The 5,493-nt window shown below is 48.5% G+C and overlaps 1 pseudogene; it reads left to right on the top strand.

Moving 5' to 3' along the window:
- Positions 1–516: 516 nt before the first annotated feature.
- LOC144164153 (uncharacterized) lies at positions 517–3,676 on the top strand (annotated as a pseudogene).
- Positions 3,677–5,493: the final 1,817 nt, after the last annotated feature.

The raw sequence follows: 5,493 nt of genomic DNA, 5'->3' as shown, positions 1-5,493 counted from the left end.
GTCGCACCGCTAGATGAATATTTCGACCCGAAATGCCACGAAATAATGGAAAGCTTCCGGGTCTTCATTCGCTGTCAGCACGAAGGTTAGCCTTTGCGACATTTCCTTGTCGACATCCCCCGCCTTGCAGACAACTTCAATTTTGGCAGCAAGCTGGAACGAATGCTCCACGACAGTATAGTCTGTGGCAACAGATCAAAGGCCTTTCAAAAACAGCTCTTGGCAAAGCAAACTTGAGTTCGGAAGAGACCGAAGCGATAGCACTATCATTCGAAGCAGCACAATATGACGCAAATGAGATATCGGAGTGAAAAACTACCGTTTTGAAGGTAGACGCGCAGCGCCTGTTGACGGACGAGCCCACTCTACAATGCGGATGGTGCGGAAGTAAGATGCAAAACAGCCAGGCGTGCGGCTGGGCCAAGAGTAGTGCTATCGCTGTGGGCGGCGGGTCATCTTGCGACAATGTGTTCGAGCGATGCTCCGAGTAAACGCGAAACAGCGCCGTCGCAAGGCATGCGGGAACGCGCACTGGCGGTGGCGCAAAACTGTGTGGAAGGGAACGTAGACGAAGCTAAGCACCTCAGGACTTTGACTTCATCTCGGAAGTGGCAGTTAGAGCCCCCAATTCAAAGGACATTCACGTGGTGCGGCGTTGATATTCCAATGCTGATAACACGGGTTCGCCCGTCTGCGTTGTGTCGGCGAAATTTATGATATAACTGGGAGAGCTGGCCGCTATTGCAGCCTTCGGCTATCAAGCTTTCCTGTTATCTTGGCCAACTGCCCATCCTATGACAATTGAATATGAGGGTAGCGCACAAGGTTTCCATAGTAGAATGCTCCTTGGTAGTAACTGAATTGCCGTGCACCTGGTCCCAGTCTATGCGGGTGTGACCTAATTTTTCAGATGAACAACGCAGTCTCACCTGTCCTTAACTTATATGCGGAAACCGGATCACCAACAAGTCTCCCGGCCGTGGACGACGTCGTCAACGAGTTTCAAGACGTCTTAAGCGCGGAACTCGGATGCATCAGCGGTCCCCCTGAGCACCTGCAACTTAAGCAAGGAGCTACACCCGAGTTCTGTAAGCCACGCTCCATTTCTTTCGCTCTGCGTGATAAGGTTTCACAAGAACTACACACTGGTAGCACTTGGAGTGCTATCACTGGTTGCGCATGCGAAGTGGGCTACTCCCATTGTGCCCGTCTCTAAGAAAGATGGTACAGTTCGGATTTGCGTCGATTTCAAGATTACGTAAATCACGTCTGCTAACTGGAGCAGTACCCATTGCCGCTGGTTGACGACATATTTGCGTGCCTAAACGGCTGAGAGTATTTCAGCACTCTCGACTTGCATGACGCGTATACCCAAGTACCGCTTGATGAATAATCTCAGACATTATGCGTAATTAAGCGGCATCGAGGGCTATTTTGCTTCGAGAGGCTTTCTTTCGGCATAGCGTCTGCCCCAGCCATCTTCCAACAAAAAATCGAAACCCTACTGCAAGGGCTACCAGGCGTCCAAGCTTACCTCGATGTTGCGGAGTAGCAGGGAAGCAGCGAGGCTCTGCGAGCGGCACTGCAGCGTCTCCGTGAGTACGGTGTAAAACTTCGGCTAGACAAATGCAAATTTATTCAGTCGTCAGTCGCGTACTTAGAGCATAATATCGACAAGGAAGGCCTACACTGAACTGAGAAACATGTGGAAGCAATTGTCAAGGCTCCAAGCCCGACAAACGTGCAGGAACTGCGCTCATTTTTAGGCATCCTGTCGTATTACTCTACACTTGCTACAGTATGAGTCATCCTTGCTTGCACCTTTGTAGCAGTTGCTTGGAAAAAATGTGCCTTGGGTCTGGGGAGAAGCTCAACACACCACCTTTTACCAACGCAAAGCAGTGCCTACTTGCGGCAGGGGTGCTCGTTCACTACGACCCCGCAAAACGATTGAAACTGGAGTGCAACGCTTCGCCGCATGGCACTGGTGCCGTGCTGTTTTATATGGATGGAAAAGTGAACGGACCCATAGGCTTCCGTTCGCGAACGCTGACCATTGCTGAGCGGAATTACTCCCAGCTAGAACGTGAGGCCTTGGCCCTTGTTTTCGGGGTGTCAAAATTTCGCGACTATCTCCTAAACAGAGAATTTACCTTGGTCACAGATCACCAGCCGCTCGTGGGCCTGCTCAAAGCGCACAAGCCGACGCCAGTGTTATCTGCAGCTCGATTACAGCGCTGGGCTCTCTACTCCGGCGGATTTCGCTACAAGCTTCACTATTCGCCCGGTAAGCTGCTTCTAAACGCCGACACCCTAAGCCGGCTACCGCGGCAGACTCCAGCACCACCAATGAGAAGCGAACCACCAGAGTATGTTTACGCTCTAGCAAGTTTCGATGATGCTACTGTGTCTGTCAAAGAACTCAAACAGCTAACTGCGCGAGACCTTTTACTAACGAAGGTCGTGGACTACACGAAGCATGTCTGGCCGAAACACATAAAGCACACGGAGTTGGTGCCATTCTCGAACTGCCGGTTTGAGCTATCTGTGGCTCATGGGTTGCTATACTGGGGTCACAGAGCTGTTCCCAGAGAAGCTCCAGAACGCGTGCTATATATGTTGCATGAGACGCATCAAGGGTCATCGGCCATGAAGTCTGTCGCCAATCGGCATTCTGGTGGCCTGGTCTAGACCGAGAGAAAGAACACCTGTCGGCGTCATGCCATAACTGCGTTCAAACCCTGCCTATGCCAGCCTCTGTTAAACCATTGAGTTGGCCGGCAGTTAAAGAAAAATGGTCGAGGCTGCCCGTCGATTTCGCAGGGCTGGTCACAGGCAGCATGATACTGTTGCTCGTGGATGCTGGCACTAAGTGGATTAAAGCCATCCCCATGAAGGAGGCAAGCACGTCGTTTACGATTGCCAGCTTACGCAGAATCTTTGCCAGATTTGGTGTTCCACGCACAATAGTTACGGTCAACGCAAGCAGTTCACTAGTGAATAATTCGCCACCTTTACGAAGAAGAATAACATCGCACACCTTCGTACGACTGTGTAACACCCACAGTCTAACAGGCTCGCTGAACGGGATGTTTGGACGATTAAGGAAGCTCTGAAGAAGATAGAAGGCACAGTTTAAGAGACATTAGTTAAAATTCTTTTAACGACAGGAGAACGCCGTGTCACGAGGGAAAATCCCCTTCCGAACTTCTATTCAGCTATGTGCTCCGCTCTCGCTTGGAGTCGTGTTTCCTTCTTTCCCAGGGTCAACCCAGAAGACGAATGAATGGGCACTGCCGCCTCACAAAGCCGTGTACGCTAGCAACTACGGCCATGGGGAGACATGGACACCAGGGAGAGTGCAGTCCATTACATGATCATGCATGGCGACCATACAAACGTCGGCTGGGGTGGTTCGACGTCACATAGACCAAGTAAGTTCCAGGCCCACCCTGGCATCAGCGCAGAGCGTCGTTCAACCTGACAAAGACGAGGGGACCCCTTCGGCCGCAGCTGCACCAACACCAACCGTCAACGAAGGCGATCTGAACGAGCAGCCTGCGACCAGGTGGCACCTGCACAATCGTCGCCGCCTATCCAGAAAACGCAGAAACCTCCTCAAGTTTTGCGGCGCTCAACTAGGGAGAGAAAGCCTGTACAGCGTCTTCAATACTAATTGAAGAGAAGTGTTGTAAATTGTCTCGCTACGTTATCTCCCGTCGCTTGACTCCGCCCTTTCCTTCTTCCAACTCCGTCTCCCTTTACTCTGCTTAAATACTGTTCTCAGTCGAATAAACGGTTCAGTCCACGGCGCCGGTGTTGTCTTTCGTCCCCGCACCGTGTGTGCGCCGACTATGCAACGAAACTCAAGTGCTGGCTTTGAGCTGCTACGCCACGTTTTTCAAAGGCATTTGGTGGAAATGCCACTTGAATTAAAGCAGCCTCACCAACGACCTTTGAAATTCTCGAAAGCGTTTAAAACACAAACGTTCGTACTCTCGGGTGAAGTTTGTTCACGCCGTAATTACAAAAACAATTACTTCAAGTAGAACTAGGTTTTTAAATAGCACGCTTCGAATATTTTTTGTTGTGTTCTATCACTAGGTGTACGATTACACGGTAATTTGAACTCTCAACACTACCAGCATAAAAAAAGAAAAAAAAAAATGTTTTTTGTGCAGGTATGTAGGTTATAAATAATTTAATTACTCCCAAGTTTTTTCAGCGTGACTTTTTTTTGGCATGTTATAAGAACCAAACTGCACAGCAGTAACGACGCCAACACATGGCAGGTGAATGCGGAAACTTTCAAATGCTTTTGAAAATTGCCGTGTAGATTGGCGGAGCTCTTTTCACCTGAAATGGCATTTGAAATTTCCAAGGCCATTCCGCAAGAATGTCCTTTCAAACGCTCGTGTAGCAGGGATATTCGTCGTATGATACACCATATAACCTCACTTTTAAAAGAAAAAACAAAATTACTGTTAGGGTTTACGCTAATGAAACAAGGTTGTAAAGATATTTTACGGGTGTGCAGGAGTGTTCTTAGAAAATGGTGAGGCACTCAAGTTCATCCTTGCTCCGTCTGGCAACGTGGTGTCATCGTCCAAGTCAACGAAGAAATCGAACCTTTTGTTGTGCATCTGCCAAACCAGAAACCTGCTCATTTTTACTATTCCGCACCAACACAGTCTAGTCAGGGGTATATATACTCAGGGTATCATATTTAACAACTGTACAAAAGAAGACAGCAAAATGAGTGGAACATTCGGTCTTTCCTAATCTGGGCATCCCAATGCCATTTGGCACACTCTTGTTGAAATAACAGGCAACGGCCCCTTAATCTCAAGAGCTGCTTGCTAACCAAATGAATTAGGTAGTCGGAAGCAAGCATCTGCCAGAAAGCGACTTTTTTTGCCGTGTTTTGTCTGCACAACAAAAGTCGTACTAAAAGTTCTTGCGGCTCCGGAATCAAGCATAGCTACACAAAGACCAACATACGCCTAGCACATAATGAAGTAAGTATCGATATAATACAGTTTTTGTGCTTGAATACCTCACTTTAGGCATAAAGCCTTTGCGATACAACCGCGATCCTCGACAAGTTTGCAAAACGTTTAGGGGTACAATCTTTAAAAAGTACCCGTTTCGTGGTGCTCAAAGGTTGCATTTTATCCATATGCGCAACATGTAAACCTAACGAGACCTAGATAGCCCCTATTTGCACAGATCACAACCCCTAATCACTTCGGGAACAATGACAGTATTGCTGCTATGCTCATTGCGTCACAACATTAGTGTATATGCTCATTTAATAGTAAAAAAACTCCAAAGCTTCGTCGGTCGTTACATTAGAATCTTCCGAAGTAATGGCCCCACAATTTTCGACACAGTTCAGACGCCTGTGTGGCCGATGTGCTATTCTGGCACACCATCAACGCTGTGCCACTGAACGTGCACTAACCAAGATTACGTGGCGACACTGCAGCACCA

This window comes from Haemaphysalis longicornis, unplaced genomic scaffold (genome assembly GCF_048455015.1).
Source record: "Haemaphysalis longicornis isolate Haplotype H1 unplaced genomic scaffold, Haemaphysalis longicornis Haplotype H1 scaffold_13, whole genome shotgun sequence".
NCBI lineage: Eukaryota > Metazoa > Arthropoda > Arachnida > Ixodida > Ixodidae > Haemaphysalis > Haemaphysalis longicornis.
The sequence above is the reverse complement of the archived record's forward strand: the minus strand, read 5'-3'. Positions and strand labels throughout refer to the sequence as shown.